The sequence below is a fragment of the Sturnira hondurensis genome, unplaced genomic scaffold, assembly GCF_014824575.4.
Source record: "Sturnira hondurensis isolate 20B ecotype Veracruz unplaced genomic scaffold, ASM1482457v3 Scaffold0001872, whole genome shotgun sequence".
NCBI classification, from domain to species: Eukaryota; Metazoa; Chordata; class Mammalia; order Chiroptera; family Phyllostomidae; genus Sturnira; species Sturnira hondurensis.
Genome location: NW_028074503.1, coordinates 14,608,289 through 14,632,694, shown reverse-complemented (window position 1 = coordinate 14,632,694; position 24,406 = coordinate 14,608,289). Strand labels below are relative to the sequence as shown.

At 52.2% G+C, this 24,406-nt stretch overlaps 1 protein-coding gene across 45 annotated transcripts in view; it reads left to right on the top strand.

The window, feature by feature from the left end:
- CELF4 (CUGBP Elav-like family member 4) overlaps positions 1-24,406 on the top strand; it is a 292,825-nt gene that overhangs the window by 78,775 nt on the left and 189,644 nt on the right. The gene's annotated exons all lie outside the window — the stretch shown is intronic.

The following is a 24,406-nucleotide window of genomic DNA, read 5'->3' as shown; positions in this document are numbered from 1 at the left end:
CCCATCATCTGTGCTAATCCTTCATACTGGGAGATCCAGTGGCATTTTTCTGAAATCGCAAAGATGAGTTGGGCAAGTCAGGAAGAAAGAGCAGAAAGAAATGCGAATGTATGTTGGGAGGTGGGAGGAGTGAGGAGAGAGTGCAACAGCAGAGGTAAAACATAGCCTACAGTTCCCTCGAGGTGCCTGGAATGCCCGTCCTTTCCTCAAAGGCCTCACCAGGAGACTCATGGCCTCAAAGACCTGCTCACAATTCTCAGGGCTGGCACAGCCCACAGCGGGAGGGACAAAGAGAAGAGACAGGATTGCAGCTCAAACTTCCCAGGGCATACTGTCCCCACACAAACTCACACAGAGACAAATGAAAAGTAAGATGACAAAAAAATGCTTTAAGGTGGAGCCATTTGGATTCCAGAAAGCAGAACTGGTGTAGTTATTGTTGGTTGGTTCTCTCCTTTGAGATCAGAGAATGTGTGCCACTAGCAAATGCAAGGACAGGGCAAAGCAAAACATTCTAAACCAACTGAGTAATAGGTGTTCCTAGTGCTGAGGCAGGCGCAGACCCCAGTAGGGGCCCCAGTGAGCTCACTCTATGTCTGAATAAGGAGAAAGAAATGAAAAAAAAGAACTGGAAAACTGGTAACCTCAGCAATTTAGGCACTTTTCCAGACTTCAAAATCCATTAGAGTCAATCCATTAAAAATCAGCTCTCCACTTTCTCACTGAGGACGGAAGATAGTGCAGGCAGCCCACTCTGTTTCTCTCCCAGCAAGTTACAGAGCCGGCATCCTGTTGGCAGCAAGGAAAACAATGCCCTTGTTGTCATGCATAGACACACTACCACAACCCAAACATCCACAGAGAACCAGAGGCACCTCTCGCACATGTTTTCGTTTGGGGGATGAGAGGGAGCCAAGATTTCTCTTGGGATAAGCGGAAGCTCAGAAACCAGACCACAGTGGCTGCTGTTACAATTCAGAGGTCAGTGTGCCTGGGAACCAGCTTAGCCCAACTTCTTTGGGTGGCCAGTGGAGTCCTCCCTGGACCAGTGTCACAGATGGATTCTTGTTGTTGAGTTTAGCATGACTTCAGTAGAATGAAATTACTAAGCCACAAAACCTCACCAGGGTCCTTTTGACCAGTGTTTTCCACCAGCATCCAGGCCAAGTGACTGCACATTTCTCTCCACTCTCTGTCTTTACCTCTTCCTCACACTCTGAATCTTTCTCTCCTGGCCCCTGCCCCTTCCCAGCTAACTCTCTTTCATTCCTAATGTTTGTTTCACTATTTATAGGGTACAGCCAACATGGGGCAGTTCTCAGTCCATCAGCAAGCATTTTCTTAGTGTGTGCTGGGCACTGTGCACAGAGGCCTGGCAGACACAGATTTTTTTAAATGCATCCTCCACCCCTCTTAATAATATTTATTAAGCACTTCCTATTTGGCAGGCATGATACAAACATATTACTTCCATTGTCTCATTTTATCCTCACAACCACCCCATGAGGGAGATATCATGATTATCCCTCATACACAAGGAGACCCAGCTTCAGTGAGATTAAACAATGTGCCCAAGGTCATGTAATTAATGAATCGCCAAGCTAGGACCAACCTCAGGTATACTGTGAACACCCAGGATGCACATTTCTTTTTTGTAGTGCCACCAGTTACTTTAGAGAGGACACAGATAACTGTAGGGTGCAGGCATTTCTCAAAGGTTTTGTTCATGACATTGGCAAGGTAGAAATAGAAAGTTGGGAGGAAGATGGGTCTATCAGATAGGAGCACTGGTCTGAGAACCAGCCTAGAGACAAGTCACACATGGCAGGTCAGGAGCTGTGAGATGGGCAGCAGATATCCACTGAGAACTCCCTGGGGCTGGCTGTACACAGGAAGCCTCTTGGAAAAATTCTATTCCTTAAAATAGGTCCCTGCTGCTTAGTCTCAGCTCTCCCTACCTCTGGGACTTTGCAGGGAATTGTCTTCCAGGAAGAACCTATCTGTTTCCAAAGTTAGGAAAGTAGGGTCTCATGGGAAAGACTCTGATTAGAGAAAACCAGGAGACAGGGCCAGCAGTGACCAGCACTCTGTGCCCCTGGCAGCAGAAAGGGCTCCTCAGCAGGGCTGCTGAGGGGAAGGTCTGGGTCCAGTTAGCAGAAGGCGTGGAAGCAGAAGAGGGAGCTGGCAGGGGGCGGGGGGGCGGGGGGGGGCGCGGGGCGGGAGAAGAGTGGGGGAGGAGGGGAAAGTGGGAGATGTATCTGCTTGGTAAACATTAAAGTTCCAATTCAGTAGTTAAAGATTGGCTTTCGTGCCCTCACTCTGGCAACCTGAGAATACAAAGCAAACCTACACACTCCTCTGGGCCATCTCCTGCCCCGCTCGCTCTGTTCAGCCCAGTACACAGGCAACATTGCTGCCATCACACCTCCTGACTCAGGTCGCTGCAACTCAGGACAGGTCATTTCCATGGAAATTCAATGTGACCTTCTTTGACTTTACCAAGAAAGATGTTAAACTGGAAAATTAGAAAAAAAACTCAATTGGATTTCTGGCTCTCTGAGGATGCCTGTCCCGTCTTTCTCCCCCTTCCTCTCACTTCCACTTTCCTGCTTCCTGTTTTGTCTTCCTTTCTTTCTCCTTTTCTCTCTTTTCTCTTTGTGCTTCTTTTCTCTCCATTCTGGTCATTTTCTGCTTCTGCTTCTCCCTTCTCATGTTCCACCCCTTCTTCTTTTATCCTTCTCACTTGCTTTTCCTGTCTCCTCTCTTCCTCTTTTCCTCCACTCTCCCTCTCTCCTTCTGCCCACGCCACCTCTAATTTGGCATCCATGGGGACTCTAGGGAGACCTCCACCAGCTATCCTGGGGCTTCCCTGATGAAGCCCATCTCCTTCCTGACAGCCTGCCTAGGGAGGATCCATCTAATTTTATGTACAATTTGTAAAGATGAATGATAAGTAGAAAGGATACAGGCAAGAACAAGATGAATAAATTATAAAGGGCAAATGATGACAAGACAGGGGTCCCCAGAGACAGTGATATGATAACAGAAACTAAAGACAAATTTATGATGGATGTAGTTAGCATGTACGGAAGCTGTTAATTCTTCGGGCTAGTTTTCCAACTTCTAGTGACTGGAGGTGGGCTGTGTTTCCACTTGTCTGTCCTATGGGCACAGTGCTGGCTTTTGTCTCTATATGGTGCATCTGGGTCCCATCAGCATGGGCGTCTTCTCTCCCAGCTCCTGTCACCTTTTGAGTTTCCGCTCCACATGGTGGAGTCACACACCAAACCAGACCCACTTCCTACAACTGGTTCTGCTGTGTTTCTTCTTGCTGAGTGTATTATTCGGGGGTCTGCTGTAACCAAGTACCACAAATTGGCAAGGGGCCTTAGACAACGAGCATTTACTGTCTCACAGTTCTCGGGGTAAAAGTCTCAGGTCAGGGTGTTGAGAAGATCGGTTCCTACTGAGGGCTGTGAGGGAGACTCTGTTTCCTGCCTTTGTCTTCATTCCTGGTAACGTCCAGCATTCCTTGGCGTATAGATGGTGTTTTTATGTTGTTAAAACATCTTCCCTGCAAGCACGTCTGCCTCTCTGTCCAGATTTCCCCTTTTGATAAGGACCCTCCTCTAATGACATCACCTTAATTTGATCACCTGCAAAGCCCCTATACCAGGGGTGAGGGCTTCAACTGCTTTTGAGGGAAACACAATTGAACCCGTAACAGTGAGAAATGGGCAGCCCTATTGCTCTTCCATGGCATGGAGAAAAAAAGTTTTCAGTGGCGTCTGAGTCCCCAGGGCAGGCTGGTAGGGTGAGGAAAAGCAGCCCCCCAGCCCTTTCTCCAGATCCCGCCCCGGGCCACATGCTTCTTTTCTCCTCTCGGGGAAATGACTGACCTATCTTCCTTATTCTCCCATATGCCCTAAAGAGAACTATTCGTCTGTCCTTTTAGAACAGACAGTAATTTTGCCTCCCAGTGGACATTTGACGATGTCCGAAGGCACTACTGGTATCTGGTAGGTAGAGTCCAGGATGCCGCTACACATCCGACAATGCACAGGAGAGCCCCAACAGAGAATCCAAAATGTCAATAGTGCCAAAGTGAAGAAACCCTGTGCTAAGGCCAAGGGTAGAAGGAAAAGGCCCCGGGAGACCGTGGGCAGCAGAAGAGGGTAAAGCTCATCTCCAGGCAATAGAGTCCGTTACTGTTGGCCAGTCACAAACCCTCATATCTGTGGGCCAGAACTGGACCAAGGGCTGCCAGTTTCAGCACTGACTTACAGCTCACTTCTCTCAGTTTACCTACATGGGATCTGATCCTGGTGAAATGAGCTGAGAATTTGCTTGACAGAGCAGGGACCAGAGCCAGGGCCTCCACAGCCAGCCCACGTGTGAGGTTTTCAGTCCCTCCCTTCAGAAGCGTCCCCATCCTGACAGGAAAGGGACCTGGCAGGCAGGTTCTCAACCTGGCAATCCTCAACAAGTGACTTAGAACATACCAAGGTCAGGAGGGCTTAGGTTGCAAGCACAGGGACTTCTGCTGGGCCCATTATACAGAAGGGAACACCAAGGTCCCAAGAGAGAAGTCATAAATGTTTTAAATCCAGAGACCGAGGGCCACATGGGTACAGAGGCTACATGTGGGACACTGTCAGATTTTTCTTCTCCTCTTTCCTGCCCCTGCCTACCCTGGCCAGTTGAGAAGGTGTCTCCATTTTTCAAGCAAGATTCTCAACTCCCACAGAGACCACATCCTCTCTGTGGCCCCCAGGACAGAGCACAGGCCTGGCCATGCCTGTACTCAGTAAGACCCACTGACCAACTTGTCTGAAACACTCAGAGAGCCCCTGTGTCCACAGCCATCATATCTAACTTGAAAGAAATCAATAAGAGGCCGTGTGAGATCATGGACAGAAGTTGGCTGAGGGTCAGGGAACCTGGGCTTCAGGTCCAGCCCCAAACCAGACGTGTCCTGGGTAGAGCACTCAGCTTGGAGGCTTCCTGGGCCTTCTCCTTCTAGGTAGTGAAAGGAGGCGGGTGCAGATTGCCTCTGGAGTCCCTTCTAGCTCTGACGTTCTTGAAAGTTCTAAGAATAATAGACTTGGCATTACTCACATTACTTAAGATGACAGAGAGACGAGGGGAAAGTGGGAGGGTGAGGAAGAGTGTCTCCTGCTAGTTACTGCCTGGCTCCATCTGTAACCAGCGCAGCGGAGCTCCCGTCAGAGAGCTCCATGACACAGCCCAGCCAGACTGCTGGCCCCTGAGGACCAGTCACGGGGCTGGGCTACGGTGAAGGACCGCATCCCCCATGGCACGTCCACCCCTGCCCCTCGGCCAAGCCTTTCTCCAGCCCTCGGCTCAGGTCTCTTTCTGATGAATCCAGGCAGACACTTCACAGCACTCTTCAGCACTGGTCCCCGTGTGGTTTGGGTCACGGTTGCCATCACCCACATGAGCAGCAACAATGTTTATGGATTACCTACCCCCTGTAGAGTTCTTTGGGGGGGGGGAGGTTCTTTTGTCTGGCATCAGACAAAAATGGGTGAAACAGCTCGTTGCTGGAGGAGCTTACAGTCAGGTTTGGGAGGAGAGTGTGAAGACAGCTCATGATCCAGAAATATCTTTTGGTGCTGAGAAAGGGTAGTGATGGGAGTTCCCGGGAGTTCAGATGAGAGAGACCTTGTGACACACTCGAGTGTCCCGGAGGAGCCCACACCACCACGGGAACCCCACTTCCAGACTCTTGGCCCTCTGACGCATTCTTCATAGGGTACCCAAGGTGGTCATGAAGATCTGACCACCTGAACACCCTGCGGGCTTCCTGTCCCCACTACGAATCGACTGGGTGGCGCACTCCCTCTCCTGGCACAAACTCTCCAAACCCACGGAGCTTGCACATCACGCTCCTCTTTTTTCATGTCACTCCCTCTGCCTGCAGAGTTTCCAGTCATCCTTGGAGGCCCAAGTCCAACATCACTTTCTCTTTAAATATTCTCTGCCCCGCTCCGAAAGCATTCCACTTCCCTGTGGCGCCTGGCGCAGCCCCTTGGTCCCACGCGGCTCCGGTTGAGTCCACTTTTCACCTTTCCGTGTCCCTGACCCCAGTGCCTGGCTGTACCTGCGCCTGTGCCTGAAGCTGCTCAGAGCTGGTGGAGGCGGGGAGGGCAGCTGGCAGCCGTGGCTTCCCTTTCTGCTCATCAACCTCGCTGGCCTTGTCACCTCCCAGTGGCATTACATCAGATCCATTCTCACGGCTCCTGTCCCACCCACATCATCTCCAGGCCCCTTCACAAAGTTTTCAGCTGAGTTCATGCCACAGGGTTACATTCAGGAAGATGGGGTCTCACTTCACAGCTATGCCTGTAGAAAGGAAACTCTGTGTGGAAGGTGCCTTGGCCTGGACAGTCACAGCCGGCCCAGGTGGATGTCTGGGTGGGCGGTGACAGGAGTAAGGGGAGCTTTCTTGCACATGTGTATCAGCCAGAGGGGGTCTCCTAGGCTCCCGAAGTGGACATGGCTTCGTGAGTCCAGGCGAGGATTTTAAAGGGTTTGCTGACATTTCATCAGAATACAAAGCTGGGAAGTGGAATGTCTGCATGAGCTCCTGCTCCCTGATGGATGTGTTTTAGGATTGGAGGCGCTTCTTTTAAAGAATGTGCACACGGGCAAGCAGAGAGTCAGGCATCTGTCTGTGTTGCTGGCCTGCGTCGTTCCTGAATGGCAAGCTGTTGTGCCCCATCAGCAACGGGCCACCCTGGGTGATGATGGCAGAAAGCAGTATGGTTCTTTAGCCTTCAATTCTTTATGAAAATAGTTGTTGCAAAAAAAAGTTCAAGAGAATGAGGTCTCTTAGGGCCCCAGATTATTGTGGTTCCAGGGTATGCTTTGGACGAAGGCATTTGTTGGTGTTCTTGACGAGACCCACAGGAAGTACCAGGCAGGAGACTTCATCTCCTGATGAGCCTGGTGTGCCCAATTCTGTGCCCAGGACAGAAGAGGTAACGTGATACTGAATGCTCCTTGTGCATGGAGGACACCAACTATCTAGATGACTTGGGACAAGCCACCTGACCTTTCAGGGCCGGTTTCCTAAGTCAATAATGGAAACCTTATATGTAAATCTCATATGTGCTGTGGAGTGCTATAAATAACTCAGGTATTACTGTGAATGACAAAACAATGATGTGAGTGTGGATGACCTCGGGGTCCTTTGCCACAGTAAAATCTGCTGACTCCAATTCATACACGAAATAATCACAGCACAATGAAAATACAAAATGATCAAACGTGCAATTTGGACGACATGTCCCATTACATTGCAGAACAGAGCAATGACTGTGAGCTAGAATGACCAGAAAGGGCTCTGTAGTGGGGGGACAGAGTCCAGATGTGTGTAAAAGAGAGGAAATTCAAAAGGTAATAAGGAGAGAGCCGTGAAAGTCTGAATTTTCCTCTCAGAATTAAGGATGAGAACAGGGCCGAGGCAGTTGGAGGAAGAAGCAGGCCTTTTTCGCCCTGCTGCCCTTCAGAACCTGCTGCCCCATGCAGCCTGCAGGCCATAATCAACTCCAGGCAGATGAGTCACCAACCTCCTGCTCACTCTGGGCGTGGCTTCAGACCCCTGCAATCCCCCACTTCCCTCCTCACTGGAAAGGCCTGCCTCCCACTGCCCACCCGCTACTGTCCTCCCTGAGCTTCTAGACTTAGCTCCAAGTCCATGCCTTCCTCCACGTAGCTCTGCGAAGCTGCTCCAACCCACATTCATCTCCCCCTTGTCTGAGCAAGGTCAACAGCACCGGAAGTCCAAATGCTAGTGAACATGGGCACTTGGCACTTCACCACCACCAGAGTGCTTATTAGAAATGCAGTCTCGCCCTGGCTGGCATAGCTCAGTGGATTGAGCGCAGGCCTGCGAACCACACGATCAAGGTTCGATTCCCAGTCAGGGCACATGCCTGGGTTGTGGGCCAGTTCCCGGCAGGGGACCCATGAGAGGCAACCATACATTGATATTTCTCTCCTTCTCTTCCTCTCTAAATATAAATAAATAAAATCTTTTTTTAAAAAAAAAGAAATGCACTCTCAGGCCCCACCTCCGATGGTCTGAGTCATGTCACTCAGGCACACCCACTGCGCTTTAATAAGATCCCTGGGACATTCATGTGCCAAAAACTGTTTGATGGCCACTGGCCTAACTTTAGTCTTTAAAAAAATATTGTTTCAGTGTGAGTGATCCCAGAAGCATTCAAGTACAAGTGGCTTCTTTGGGTGGTGACCCAGGAGACATGAGGAGATAGTGGGAAAGCGCAATAGGGCAGAAAGAAACCCATAAAAGCTGTTTTGTTGAGCAGACCAGCTTCCTCTCTGGGTGGCACTTAGCCCTACTGGTGACTCTAGAGCCATGTGGGTCACAGCCCCCAGTGCCATCATCCATCCAAGGGCAAAGGAGCTGGGGTATTTGCTCACCGGTTCCCACCAGTCTTTGGTTTGGGCACAGTTGGCAAAATGGGCTCCAAGCCAGAGAATGCCCTCAAGCAACAAGTGCCGGTGCTGGCAGTTGGAAGTCAGGCCACCGTCACTGCTGGGAGGAGAGCAGGGGGCTCCGGGCAGAGCTCCACCTGCACCTGCTCCAGACCTACTCTGACTCCTCACTCTAGATTCCCAAACAGGAGGGCAGTTAACAGAGAGCCTGTCCCTGTAGCCATGATGACAACTACTATTCACCGAGTAGCGCTGCACAACTGTTCTCTGTTTGTCAAGACAGCATTGCACAAGTGCTCCCAAGGGGAGACCCCCGTTCTGCAGGGACGGCAGAGTCGGACTCCAGCCCCAGCTCTCCCTGAAGCCTCACCAAGTGCCCTTGGGATCCACTTAACCTCTCTGAACCCGTTTCAGTGGCGACCTGTCCTTTAGAAAGACTTTTCGCTGCAGTGGCTTCAACAAATAGGGCTTTGGTCTTTTGCATATCACAGAGTCTGGGGTCTGGGGTTGCTTCGACAGCATGACCATGTCATGTCAGCACCAGCGTCTCCTCCCCATGACTATAAAATGGCTGCCTGGGCTCCAGGCATTACCTCTGCATTCAAGCAGAGTAAGTCCAGCTTCTCATCAGCAACACAAAAAGTTTCCCCCAGGCCCTGCCCAAGAGAGGTCTGTGTGTGTCTCATTGTGTCACCTGACCACTCTAGCTATAAGGGAGGCTGGGGAAGGGGGGCTGGGGAAGGAGGCTGCCATCTCTGGCATCTATGTTACCAAAGATGAGACACATATCTGCCGTGATCAAACCTGTGCTTTAGTTAGTGGAGGAGAAGTGGGGACAGATGATGGATCGGAGCTGTACGTTCCACCGCACCAGCCTCACAGAGAGGGGCAGGGGGTCACAGAAGAGCAGGCGGCAGAGCAGAAGCCCCGTCCCACATGCACGCACTGCCTGCCTTCAGCTCAGATCATGACCCGATGCTTGTATGAGGAGGCTGAGTCAGAAAGCGTAGTTTCACAGAGACGTTTCTTTAGCTGCTAACTCGGCACATTTATCCAACTACTGACATGGTTGCTAACTCCATGGGATTCATAGTGGGGGGGGGGTGGATTTTTATCATCTGTATCTTTCTTGAAACTTCTGTCCTTCTGTGCCTCTGCATGTGGCTTAAATATTAAAGAATCAAAGGCCCTGGTGGCAACAGACAGCTGTCCCCTATCACAGGCATTCCATGGCCATTTCCCCACTCACTTTTTTGGGACCACCACAGTGGGGGGTACATACCTTCTGAAAGTGGCCCAGCCCATTTTCAGGGCCAGGGACATGGTGACAAATTTATTTTTCAGAGACTGAACACAACACTTCTGGCCTGGGTAAAGGGGTGTGAAGTGAGGTGGTGTGCTGTGTGCAAAGCCTGCCTGAGAAATGAGAACTGGTCCTGAAAAGCTTCAGCCTGGCCGGACTGAGAGCCCAGAAGGAAAAGGTCAGAGATGGCCCCAGGGCTGGCCTAGGCTCTCCTCTGCTCACCAGGCCTACCAAGCCCTCCCACCCCCAGCAGCATCGGCTGTCCTGAGAGGAACTGAGCCTCTGGTCACAAAAGTGCTGGAGCAAAGTCTGAGTCACTTGGGCGTAGGGCTGAGGACAACACAGCTAGTTCCTACATTGGACCAAGTCGCTTCTAGATGAGCCAAGATCCCACAATTTCATCCACATTTTACTTGTTTCTTCAAATAAAAGGCCCCACAAAACCAATCCAGATCGTCAGCACCGCCACCACACCCAGCTGCCCTGCACTCTGCAGCCCTGACACAGGAGGAAGTCCTCCACCATTCCAACCCCCACCATCCTCTCCCTTCTGTGAAGACCCTCGGGACAGAGACCAAACCTGCCATGCTACGGGGCACATTCAAGCCACAGCTTCAGCCAACCCAGCTCCACCACTTGGAACTGCATGACCTCAGGAAAATCACTCCACCTCTCTGTGCCTTAGTTTCCTCTTCTGGACCTTGGATGCCAATCGTGCCTTTAGCCAGGGCTGCTTACACACAGCACGAAGTGATGCGTGCACAGTGCTGAGCACCCTGTGTACTCATGAGAAATGGGCGGTGGTCTCTCCACTCCTGCTGCTGTTCCTTCAGCCATTCTTTCTCTCCCCAGAGGAGCAAGTCTTCCTGCCTGGCCCTTTCTGATCCACCCCTGGCCCAGTCTGCCCTGGTCTGGAGGACAACAGACCTAGGGAGCACAACAGCAAACCCCCAAGCTGCATGGCCAAGCCCGGGGCTGGCCAGATGGGGGGACAGACAAATCCTGCTGAATGGAAGCAAGTATGGGCTTGGCAGGAACATCCCTAGAGGCCACTGGTCCTCTCCCTGCCAAAGCCTGGCTGTGCTTAAGAAGGGTGGTTTGAGATCACCACTTCATACCAGCAGGAGGGGTGTTGGCTAAGTTTGTCCAAATGGTTTGCAAAGTTCCCTCATAAGACTTTCAGACCTCCCTCTCCACTTCACATTCACTGACCCCCACTCCTGGATGCTGGGTGAGGGGAGCCTAGGAAATTTAAAACTCTAACCTGGGAGAGCAAAAGCCAAGTCACGCCCTAGCACCCATGCAGTTTGGGGCGGTCCGGGAGGCCCTTCTAGGCAGGGCGACCCAGGGATCTAAGGTGAATATGCATTCAGCCTCTCCCAGCAGCCCTGACAGCTGGCCGCCAACAGCTGGGACTGCTGGGAGCCTGAGAGAAGGTTTTTAATTCAATTGGAAAGTGTTTCCTGAGCCCCCAGCAGGAGCATGGTCCTGTGCTAGGTGCTGGCTGACAGGTGGAAACCAGGAGAGGCCACGGACCCTGCTGCCCTGGGGCTTTCCCTCCCACAGAGGAGAGGAGTTGTACATGTTGGGCACAGAGGAAAATGGGTTGCAACTGAGAGGTCTGAGTAGTGTGAGAGCAGCAAGGCAGCCAGCGTTCACTGAGTGCCTTCCACAAGCACATCACGTGGGACACGCGGGGCCCTTTCCTCGGAAGGATGGGCAGGATCTGGGTGGACGGGGGCAGGTCTATGCCAGCCCCAGTGAGAAGCCAGAAGGAGTGGAAAATGCAGAGAGTGGAGAGACTCCTGGAATCTCCCTTCACTGAGCAGCCTCAGTGGACAGAGCTGGCACACCTGGGGCACAGGCTGGCAGAGGCTGCTCGCTCTTGGGAAAGCTGCTGGAGGAAGGTTCAAGGGGAAATTGGCTCCATCTGGGACACTGCTGCTGGTGAGGGGAACTTGGCCTCCCCCTCCCCTAACTACTGGGAGGACTATTCCCATCTGGAGGAGGATCCTGGAGAAGCTCCCAAACCACCTTATTGCACATCAGAGACACTCTGAGACAGCGGTCCCCAACCTTTTTGGCACCAGGGACTAGTTTCACGGAAGAAAAAATTTCCCCAGACCAGGGATTCGGGGATGGTTTCAGGTTGATTCAAGGCATTGCATTCAAGCTCACCTCCTGCTGTGCGGCCTGGTTCCTAACAGGCCTGGACCGGTACCTGTCCAAGGCCTGGAGGTTGGGGACTCCTGCTCTAAGACATTCAGATTTGTAGTACGTGCAAAGGAAGGCAGATGTTCAATCTTTGTCCCTCTCTCTCTCTCTCTCTCTCTCACGTACACATAGAGGCATGAAGACAGACTTCGGCCTGGGAACTCCTGTCACGAATGCTCCCCGGGTGATTTCGGTACTCCTTCCTTCAGCTCCAAGACCCCAGAAAACCCCACTCTCTGTCCAGTGATGTCAGGAAACCTTGATTCCTTCTCTTGGGCTAGAGGAATTTGATCCACAAATGAGACTTTTCTGCCCTCATGCCTCCCCTGCTCCCCCAAGGGCTAGAGAACCTCAGAAACTAGAGTGGGACAGGGCCTTAGCATCACCTGCTCTGCACCCCCAATTGTGCAAGGGAGACACAGAAGCCCAAAGAGGACACAGCCTGCGAAGGTGCACACTAGGGTCCTTTCTCATTTGCAAACACGGCCTTTCTCTCGAAGAGGCTCCTTGACTGAGAAATCTAGCACAGAAGAGCTGGAGAGAACACCCATTCCCATTAGCATCCGTATTATGGGGTGTGCTCGGTGCGGTTTTATTATTTTTGAGTAGACAGTTCAACAGCGCTTCCAAGTTAATGTCCTGCCAAGCTGCTTTAATGAACAGATACAAAGCACGTGCAGTCAGCACAGTGGTGGTGTGACAGAAGTCGTGAGCCACTTGCAAACGCCGTCGCCTCTTAGGTAGGCAACGAATTCCTGCAGATGGTAATGTTGTCTACACTGCTTATCTGCTGATCCTAATTTTTTGTGCCATAGATTTTGCCAAGTCTGACTTCTCTGTAAGTCCAAATTACCTTCTCTTCTCACTTGCTGGGTTCAAAACATACAGAATTCAACCAACTCCTTTAGCAGCGAGCATCTCACAGATGGAGGAAATTTCATACTGGGTCACAGCCCCTCCACGAAGCTTCCCTTGATGGAGTGAACCCCATTCTCTAACACACCCACGGGGTGTCCCTGGGGCTTGTCCTTGTATTATGCGCTGGCAGAGTAGGCTGGATCCCTCCAACACCCCTCCCTTCCCTCAGACCCCATGTGGCTTTGCGCTGCTTCGTGTGCTTCAGCCCGCACCCTGCCTAGGACTCCTCAGACACTTCCCACCCCTGTTAGATCACCAGGCAAGAACCCAATCCGTCACCCACCAGCCTGTGGAAGCAACCTCCCCCACTACCTGGCCTACCTTCAGCCCTCCCCACTCCCGCTCTGAGGTTCCAGGAAGACAGCGTATTCTTCCTCTATTCCTATTAAACGACTTATCTGGGGGAACTTAATATTTTCTTTTAGGATAAACTGAGCTAATACGATGTGCTTGTTTTAATTTGTGAGGTTAACTTATCTAATTATCTGTGGCGTTCAGTTAAATCCTTGTGCCCGGGCCGGCTGCAGGTGTGGGCTTTGAATCCTGCCAACAGGAAATCTCTTAAAACGGGCTGATCTAGCGCAGCAGGTCTGCTGGCATGAGGGATTTTCTAATAACGCATGAATTTATTAACAGCCAAAGATAAATAGAGGATGTATTAATATTTACGTTAAACACATTCACAAGGAACAACAGTCTGCTGCTTCCCCATCCCCCCAGCCCATGTCACAGTCTGTGCCACCCAGGCTGAGTCCAGGACCACCCTGAGGGACCCCTGAAGCCCTAGGTAGATCCCCTGCAGTGAGACACTAGGGGGAGTTGGTCTGGCAAGGGTACGAGCCCTGTGACCAGCAACGTCGCCCAGGTCCTTAACGCTGGTGCAGTCTTCGGAGTTGAACAGGCTCCTCCCCTACGGAAGGCAAGTTATGGGCCCACTGCCTCTAAGCTGGAAATATTGTCCCAGAAATCTTTGTTTAGGCTGAGAGCTACAACCCCTGGTGGGGAGGGGGCGGGCTTGTCCAGGGAGGTGACAAGGGAAGAAGGAAATCCTTCCATCTGAAGCTAGTTGGATGGATAGTGACATCCAGCCGGAAATGGGAGAGCGGGGACAGATGTTACTGGCGGCCACATTGGGGTGGCAGGAGAACCTTGGGAGGCAGGTAGAGGGGACACGAAGAGTACCCCCCGCACACACACAGACTGTGTCACGAGGGGCTCCTGGCTTCCCAGCCCCACCCTCTGCCCTGACCCACAAGGAGCTGCCCCACCTCCCACTGGGTGCTGCAGAAACCTCTCAGAGCTAGGCCCAGGGTGCCAGCACTGTCCAGGGGATGTGGGATTCTAACTCCAGAATTTCCACATTGTTTGAAAATCCTGAAAATCCCGCTAGCCTGTATTGTTTGGAAACATGGTTTTGGCATCAAGCCAGGCAGCCGCCCGCATTTGAAATGCATTTCCCATTACCTGAGGCCCGGGCGTCCTGACAGCCTGAGTCACTCAGCACTGACCTGTTTTCAGCCCGTGTCAGGCTCTCTCTCTTCCACATGAACAATCCTCGATGAGGTCGCACTCATAAAGCCTCATGTAAAAGAAGCACACACGTGCAAAATGTACATGTGCACACGTAGATGCAGCTGGGTACACATTTAACACTCAAACACATATGTGCTTACCCCAGGGTCCCATGGCATATGTGTGTACACGTGTACATATACACATATAGGAGGGCATGTGTGCATACCTAGGAAGACATGTGCTCACACAGGCATGCATGACACACCCACACATGCACACACACACATACACACCCATGCACGCACTTTCTTCCTCAGGCTCCTCTGGAATTGAAAGAGAATGTAGCTCTACAGGGACAGCTGAAGATAAACTCTGGATTTCTGATTTCCACAGCAGTTCGGACAAGGTCCTCTGAAATGCATTAAAATGCTAATCACAGCATCTGTCTGAACCCTGGCAGCTGTGTGACTTGGGGGGAAATCGAAACAGAATGTATTCAGAAGCCTGGAACTCTTTGACTCTCCTTGCCTGGCTCTCTCCTTTGTCTTTCCGCTCCCCTTCCTGGGCTGCCCCCCACCGCCTCCACAAACACCATCCTCTCTGCACTCTCATCTGTGGCCTGGGCCACAGTGGCTTTGGCTCTGCCAGACTGGTCCCACCATGGCTGCCCAGGGCTAACAAACAAAGCCCCCGCCCTTCTGGCTCTATCCTAGGTTCCCTGCAGTGGAGCTACCCCAGTGCATTGGAAGAATAGCTTCCCGCCAGCTGACCCCACGGCTCCCCAGGGCCCCACAAGGCCTACTGGCTCCAGACCTCTCCCCGCTGGGGAGAGCAGAGAAAGTGCCTGCCTGATTAAGGATGAATGTTGCAAGCATGCTTTCTATTTAACTCCAAGAAAGGGTTAGAATTTCAGACTCCGAAACAGTCAGGTCAGGCAGACACTTTCTGACACCCCTGATGACACCATCCATGGACAAGAGAATGGTGCTCAGGAGAGGTTCATGTACCCACCCTCCTGGTGAACACCCCACACTGATTCTCTACACCCCCAGGGCCAGGGAACATCCGAATCCTCCCCACCTATCCCTGATGGTTAGTCCAGCTTCTCTCCACCCCTCCCACCTGACGCTAGGATCCAGGACCACCCAGCCTGCCTGACTCGCCCTTCTATGCAGCCTTACACCTCCTGCTTTGCTTCCTTGCTTCCCCTTGCCTGGCATTCTCCTACATCCCAAGCTCTTTGCCAGTCCAGTCCGTGGTCAACATTCCAAACTCAGCCTAGACATCACGTCCTCCAGGAAGCCCTCCTCAGTCTGACAGCTAGTTAAGATGCCCCTCCCATGTTCTGGAGTCTACCTCAGTTGCCAGAGTTGAATGTGACCCACCAGTCAGCAGGTCCCCCTGACTATGCGCTCTTGGAGGGCAGATCCACCCTGTGGACCCTGCGAAGACTGGCTGCTAAATGTATGTGGGTGTGAACCTACTTGGACCCAGAGCCACTTTGTGGGGCTCCCCAGTGGACATTCTGGAACTATTTTGCCCTTTCTCCTGGCACCTCGAATGGACTATGGGCAGGCCTGTGTGAGTACAGGCCTCATACCAGGCCTCATGTGCCCACACGCCCCACCCCCACCGCATGAAGATCGAAGCTTCCAGCATACCACAGTTCCATTTTTCTCTTAAGCATCAAACTGTCATTTCACTAAACACCATCTGGAGACTCCTGGCTTCAGCCCCTCACTTCTCCCAAACTCTTATTAATGTGACAGGTGTTTATTCCTTCTTCCTCCTCTTCCACTTCCTCCAGAACATCTCAGTTCTGTGGCCGGCAAACACTCATCTTATCTTCTGGGAGCTCAGCTCTGCTGGGGAGGGCGGCCATCTCAGGCGTGGCTTAAGTGATTGCAGCTGACAGTGATTAAGAGCAGACAGAGCAACAGTGAGGTGTGCTGGGCCTCCTGAAGCCCAGTCCCCACCATCTGGGAAGGGGGATGGTAGAGGAGAATCGGGGAAGGAACCTTGTAAACTGAAGTCTGCAGTGGCCTCTGACTCTATATAGACCTCCCCAGAACCTCAGGACCTCCATGACTCCCTGGTGCTACCAAACAAAGCCCAGGTTCCAACCCCAGTCCCCAACAAGGATGGATTCACAGCTGGGCCCTGTCCTCAGCTGTAGCTCCATAGCTCCTGCCCAGACCCAGGTCTCCGCCTTCAGTGCCCCGCTGTCTGTCCTAGCCTCCGCATCTGCCCTAGCTCCTGGTTCCCCATCCCTGCTACCCCCGCACCGTCTCATCCTTCCTCCCGCTGTCATGCCTGTGTTGTGCTTCTCATCTGAAGGAACCATCCCCCATGTCTTGCTTGTCTTCAGAAAAGGGAGCTCATACCGTTCTCCTCCAAGACGCCTAAAGCAAAGTGGGTCAACAGCAGTGACCCCACTGAGATGAGCCCCACCACTCAAGGGTGCCTGCTGGCATCCGGGTGCCGGCAGGAGGAGCCCCCCCATTCTGGGCCCCCACCATGGCCCAGGCTGGCACTCAGAGGCCAGCTCGCTTCCCCTGGTAGAGCATTAAGCTAATGCGTGTTGTGTCTCATTAGCAGCATTCTCTTTGTGTCAGGGCCAGGCAATTTGATGGGTAGTTGATTGGATATTCTGTTTATTTATGGCAAGAAAAGCATTCTTTACTGAGGACCAGGCAGCACATTTCTGTCCCTATGGCACTAAGATCCTCTGGCAATCATGCAATTATAAATTCTGACTAAATAAATAATATATAATAAGCAATAATGACCACACGCCTCCATGTAAAGAGCTCCCCTCGAGCAGACCCCAGCATCTCCTCACAGCTGGGCCTAGAGACCCAGCAAAACCCCAGTCAGAGACACACCGGCCATCCCAAGTCTTGGACAAGTTCACCAGCAAGGTGAGCATTAACTTCCATGTGCTTCGGTCATAACTCTGATGAGTGTCAGCACCTGCACTGACAGAAACCTTCAAGTCTCTGCTGCCATTGATCCTCACAAAAGTTTGAGGAAGCAAGTGGCAGGTATTATTATCTCCAGTTGAAAGGCGAAGGAGGGAGGTGAGGCCCATGGAGGTTGAGAGACCTTCCCAGAACCGCAGGGAGAGGCAGCCGTGACTAGGACCCCATTGTTCCACCTTAGGCCTCTTAACCTTTCATAGGCCAATCAAGGGCATGAGGTTGGTGCTGCCATCCTTCCTAGGGCAAACTCAGATTCAACTCTCATGGGAGAGAGAAAAGTAAACACCCGCGGGCCGCCTCTCCCCACTCATCATCCCACCTGAGCTCTCCCCTCCCCCAAGCCATTCTTTCATCTCGGGGATAACATTGAGTCAGTGAGAGATTGCCACCAGTGTGAGGCCTGGGGAGGCTGCAGGGGTGGGGTGGGCAGAGGGAGAAGGTGGAGACCTGGGTCTGGGCAGGAGCTATGGAGCTATGGCCGAGGACAGGGCACTGCTGTGAATCCTCCACGGCAAAGGCAGGCCCTCTGTGGTGTGGGGTCAGAGAGAATAGAGCCAAGTGGCTAGAGAGGTCTTAGGGGATGGGGGTTGCCTGTGTCCTGAAGCCCTTGGAGGTGCACATGACTACCTCGGAGTGCATTAGGTCAGGGTCCTCCTCTGGGCAGGTCGCCCGTGTGGAGTGGGCTGAGTGAGCTGAAGTTTGGAGTCTGAGATCACACTAGAAGCTCTGGCTCCCTGTTAACCAGCCAGGGCAAGCTGCAGAGAGGGCCTTCAATACTCCCCATCTGTTAGACACCTCCCCTCCAGGGGCTGCGGAGATCAGGGAGTGCCAGGAGCTCTGAAATTCACAAGGGGCTGTGATTCTCAGCCAGCCCATCTGCAAAACGCACCTCCACACCCAGAACACACCAGGCAAGTCCTGAATTGTGAGTCAGACATGGGCAAAGCTCAGGTATCTCCCCTAAGGGTCCAGTGCAGTCAGTGGTTCTTCATGCAGCAGCTGCAGCTAGGGCCCTGGAAAGGTCCTCCTCCTGAGTGTCTGGGGTGGGGGTGGGAGTGGGGAGGGGTGGGGTGGGCATCAGTGTGGGGGAGGGTTCTGTTAGCCTGGAGCTGTAGGACTGGAGGCACCTGCACTTAGGCCGTGTGTGGGGTTGGGCTACACAAACACAATCTATATTTCACTGGACCCATGCCCCTCTCCCACCACCCCCTCCCTGATTTCCCCCACTCCTTCCCTGCTCTTCCTTTTCATCCTAGAAAAAACTAATTGTCTCTCTCACCAGCCTGCTCCTGCCCGGTGCTTTCGAGAGGTTTATGCATGAAACTAATTATGCACCGCTAATTTGGAAGCTAGCAGCTTTCCCGTTAACGTTCATTTGATTTGGGTTGTTCTGCTGAGTGGCATTTCTGTAAATATGCCACAGGGCTGCAGGCCTATCGGGGAGGGTAACCCAGGGGTCAGGAGGAGGGACCTGGGTGTCTTGGAGTGGCTGGTGTGGGGAATGGGACAGAAGGCTCCATCATCATCAATTAGGGGAGACCTTATTATAGGCCCTGGATGGCCTGGCCAGGAGGGAGGGAGGAATCTGACGGTGAGAGGTCACAGTCAGTTGGCATGGAGGCAGAGTAGAGAATGGCCCACCAAGGTAAAGAAGTTCCAGGTTGGCAGGAATGCCCAGTGGGCACGGGTGCTGCGCAGGGCATCTGTTGGGACCCACCCACCCTGATCTCCAGGGGAGTGCTGGGCCAGGCTGGTCTGGAGAGGGCTGTGGGAAGTGGAGAGCTCACCACCTGAGCAGCTCTCTCCAGAGAAGGATCCCAGCCCCCGTGGGTGATCCCACTGTAGTCTTGGGGGTAGTGTTCAAAGGTCCGGAAGGAATAGGGCGGACAGGGCTTGGACGCTGACCTGCTGTAGGCAGCCTGGCTTCATGGGCCTGTGCAGCTCAGCCACACAAAGCCCTATTCTCAGCAGGCCTAGCACTGGCTTTAATGCTATGCTATGTCACCATCTTGAAATTCTTAATTTTTGAACAGGGGGCTGTGCTTTTTCAATCTGCACCTGCAAATTATGTAACCAGTCCTGTAGGAACCACTGAGGCTCACATGGGCCCTGTATTCATCAAGGATGTCCCCAAGGGCACAGGTGGCAAACTCAAGGCCTGCGGGCCGAATCCAGCCCTCCGCCTTGTTTTATCTGGCCCGGCACCTTGTTTCCACCCAGAGGCAGTGCTGAGCTCTTGCTTAACTATTAAGGAGTATTTACACTTACACAGTCCTAAAATTACATCAGCCCTTTGAAGGCAACCGCAAGGCTGATGTGGCCCCAGTGAAAATGAGTTTGACACACTCCAGGGTTTTCCTGTGTATTCGTGGTGCCTCCTGGAAAAGCGCTCCCTGAGGGCAAGGGTTGGGTCTTCTGGACCTGCCCCCAGAGTGCTGGCTGGGCTCTGTGAAGCCCTCCAGCAATTCACTTGGTTTTCCTACAATGTACACCCCTGGCAAGTATCTTCCGGCCACCCACTCCCCTGTCCCAGCAAACCTGGGAGCCCCAGCTCCCACCTAAACAGAGAAGGGTGGATGTCGGCTCCTGCCTCAGCAGTGGCTTCTGGACACTGACAGCCTCTCTGTCGACTCCAATCTCTGGGGCTAGGAGCTCACCAGGCTGGCAGCTCAGAGATCCCTGCATGTCCACAGGGGAGGGATTAGCAGAGAAGGCAGATGATGCCTGCAGGGCCTGAGGACAGCCAGCCAGACAGGAAGGCCTCCAGGGGAGCACAGGGGAGGGTGGGAGAGGGGGTGTGGCACCAGGGCCAGCAGCAGGAGCCCCAGGTTTCTGCCAGAAGGGAAGCAGGGCACCCCCAAAAGATCAGCAACCTCTGTTTCTTCTTGTTCCTGCCTAAAACCTCCAGGCAATACCAGAGAAGCCTCTTTGGGGGCAGGGGTGGTCAAAGGGGTACAAGGGTAACACCCAGATCCACTCCCACCTCGGCTAGGCTGGGAGCTGGGGTGAGGGGGAGTTTCAGGGATCAGGTGTGCATGGTGAGGCCGCAGCTCATCACCTGTCCTGCTCTGTTGTCCACTCTCTGTTGACCAAACGTTCTATCACTTGGTGATCCTTGGCCACATTTCCTTTGCTGGTGGAATGAATTTGGTCCTCCCAGGAGCCCTTTCAGCAGTCACACTGTCACTGCCCCCTCTCAGTCACCCCCAGTTCTGCCTTGTCCTGAGCGTCCTCACTCACAGTCAGACACACCTAGGTCCTAATTCCAGCCCAACCAGACCAACTGTGCAGCCTTGGAGCCAATCTCCTAAGTGCTCTGGGCTTCTGTCTCCTTTCCCGCAAAACGCACACAGTGAAGCTTTCTGTGGAAGGGCTGTGGAGAGAAGGTGGTGAGGGTAGCCCCTCTCAAGTAGAAGTGACTACTGTGATGCAGTGACCACTCTGATGTACAACGACGTGGCTTGACGGAGTGGTTCTGGCCACCAGAGATACTGCTCTTGTCACCCACGCTAAAACCCACCCATCCTTGACAAGAAACTTCGGCCCCTGACTCATCCAGGGGGCCCAATGAACTCCTGTAGTTCTCAACAGTGAATCAGCCTCCATGCTTGTTGGGCCACCACCCACTTCTGTGGGCGGCCCTTGTCTTACAAGCCAATTACTAGCCCACATCTCCATCCTTGAGTCCCGTGCACCCGGGCACATGGTAGAGAGCCAAGGAGGAGATGTTGAATGGAATGTTCATACCATATGTCTACACTCTTGGTCTTCCATACACAGAATGTGTTCTATTGTACAGTATTTGCTGCTGTTCTTTTCTTCCCCCAATGGGATCTCAATGTCATTCTCCATTGGGCTTATTCCATTCCCACAGCCAGCCTTGGGATACCCAGCTCCCACACTGAAGAAAAGCACATGGCTGCTACTTGATGTTGACTTAAGGTTCTATTCGTTTCCAAGACTGCCTGAGAGGCAGGCCTCATGCTGAGCCATATTGACCAGCCGGCTGTGGTAACCAATGCCGAATAATGGTTCAAATGGTAACCAGCATTAGCAAATAGTTCCTGTGATAATTGCAGCCTAATTTGTGTGTGTGCACACGAATTAGCATGCATCTGTATGCCATTAGCAGTCTGCATTATCTCCTGAGCAGCAGCACGTGCCTGGGGCCCTGTGGACAAAGCCAATAGTGAAAGGCATCTAGAGCTCAAGTTCTTTTAAGAACAAAGAACAGAAAATGGTTTTAAGGAAGGAAAGATTGTGCCTCAAGCTCACTCTCTACACTCACTCCCATATGCTGAACTCCAGGCCATCCCAAGGCATGAAGGCAGAAAAGTTAGGAAGGTCCAGACCTTACCGCTGTTTGTCATTGGTCCAGACCAGGTCCTCAGCTGGGACCTCCCTGGTCTTCCTGGGGAAGAAATGAGGACAATTCAGGGGCCCTTAGCTCGGCTTAAGCTGGATTCCTAACTGGGCTGTGGAGAGGAGCATGCTCCACGTTAAATGTGTCTGAGGAGTTATTTGAGGTTTAGTGATCACCTCCTGCCATGAGTTCTCACCGCAGAGACTTGCTGAGAGCAGAAACGTTTTGGGTTAAGATGTCTATACAGGCCCACTGGTGTTAAGACATGGCGAGCCCAGGGTGGTAGTGACACTTTAAAGAATTCCTAAAGAAGCACCGTTGACATTGGAGTGATTCTGTCTTCTCTATTCCTCTTGGCCAATACTGTTTGTCCATTTAGAATTGAACTGCTAGAATTTTGTAAGAAGTACCTGGAATCATGCCATCCAAACCCCATCTTTTAAGGTCACATGTATTTAGAAGACTGGGTACACACACACACACACACACACACAGCAGTGTTCCTGAATTGGTGTGGTATTAGGAACCAAATATGTCCAAAGGTGACCTGGATTAATCAGAGTGTGCCAGGTGTGGCCAAGGACAGCCTTGCACAACAAAGGCCAAGACCCACACCAGTCCTCGTAGGGCACAAAGGCCCACAAGGCAGAGCTGACAGAGATAGTCATGAGTCTTTTCACACTGTGAGGCCAAGATTCCGTGGCTCCCCAGGGCAGAGATTAAAGCTCACCTGTGATATAAATACCCCTTTCCTGTCTAGTCCTCACTCCTCCCCTGCCAGGACATCAGGTCCACAAATTCTGTAAGTATCTGTGCATACAGAAACCTAAGGACACAAGTTGACCAGAGGACATAAGATCATACTGAGCCAAAGGTGAAGAGAATCCAGGTTCCTGGCTGGAAGTTCAAGAACACTGAGCAAAGACAATGGGAGGTTTGGCTATGTGTACTGTTAGTGCTAGGAAGGCAGGAATATAGAGCATCTTGGCTTTAGAGAGGAAACTGAGTCTAAGCATTGAGCCAGCACCATGGGAATACACAGGGACCAGAGGGAACGATGTGGAGACTTCACTCGGCAACTATCTTGGAGAGAATCCAAACGCATACATGCAAGAAAGCACTTCAAAACCCAATGGTGGGGACACACGTCCTTAAAAACTTACAACAAGGCAGATAACCCAGTAGAGTTAGAAAGTGTCCAAGGACTCCATCATCAGTGATGAACACTGCCAGCAATGTCAGACTTGCAAACAGCCCAGGTTCTCTGACCAAGAGGAGCTTTGCCAGCACTGAAGGTTCAACAAGCAGAGCCACGTTCTGCAGACAGCAATAAGCTTTGCGAGTACTGATGAGCTCAGCCTACAAAGTCAGCATCGTCTAAAGACAATAGATTCAACAAACAGTACCTGGTTCTGAAAAAACTTGGCAAACAAGGACTGGCCCTGCAAACTTGACAGCCTCCACAAACTGTTATGGGCTCTGCAAACTTTAATGAGCTTTGCAGACAATACCAGGATCTGCAACCCCAAGAAACTTTACAGGTGGAAGCAAGCTTTGTGGCTAATGATGAGTCCTGTGAGCAGTGCCAGGTTCTGCTAATAACAGACTCTACAAACAGCAACAGGCTCTAAAACCAGTGATGAGACCTTCCAGAAACAGCTGACCCTGTAAGCAGCATTAGGCTCTGCAAATGTCATTTGTCAGGACTGAGCTGGGCAAATAATACCAGAGGCCCTATGAACTGCATCAAGGTTTTCCATGTTTTAGTCACTCCAGAAATAGCAGGCTCAGGGAAGTCCTGTCCTTGCCAAGAAAGCTCTGTCCATTCCTGGTCACGCAGTGCTCTTTTCATGTAGGCCCACAGGCTTCTCTCTTCAGCAACACTTAGGTGGGATGGCCAGTCTCCTCCATGAAGAAGTCTGCTGTAGCGGTGCATCCTAGGGCAAAGAACACCCCCAGATGCGGGAGTTCCAGCATGCACTTTGAAAACTCAGGGGTGGTGCCAGGGATGGGCGCAAAGGTGCTTAGACGTTCATACTCTTGGGGAAGAAGCAGGACACTAACAGGAGGAAACACTGCTTAGGACAGAGAAGCCCTAGCCATGGGCACAGAAGGTGGCCATCCCCCACTCCATAACCTTAGTCGTCACTGGGAAGAACTCTTGACCAAAATAATCCTGCCCCCTAGCTTGTCTCCGATGCTTAAAATCCCACCATGAGAGCTTACACTACTCAAGTCAAAGCATGACCCTTGTTAAAATGATTTCTCCACCCACCCGCCCACTCTCCTAACACCCTCATCCTGCCTCCTCAGTGTGAATCAGCTTGTCATGTCCTCTCCCTGGTGACAGACATCCAAGAGCAGCATCGGAAGGTGTGTGGGAGCCAGCACATGCCTGGATCCTTAGAGCATCAGATGTTATACCAGTGAGGGAGGGGCAGTGGTGGAGCAAGAAGATAACGGGTAGGTCAGACTTGAAAGCAGAAGGTCAAGGTTACACAATCCTTCTAGGCCAGATCCTCCTGGGATAGTTGAGGTCAGTTGGCGTCTGAGACACCTGGCATCTCCCAGGTTAGTGCATGCCTGATAGGAGAAAAGAAGGGGGAGGGGAGGGGAGAGCCGAGC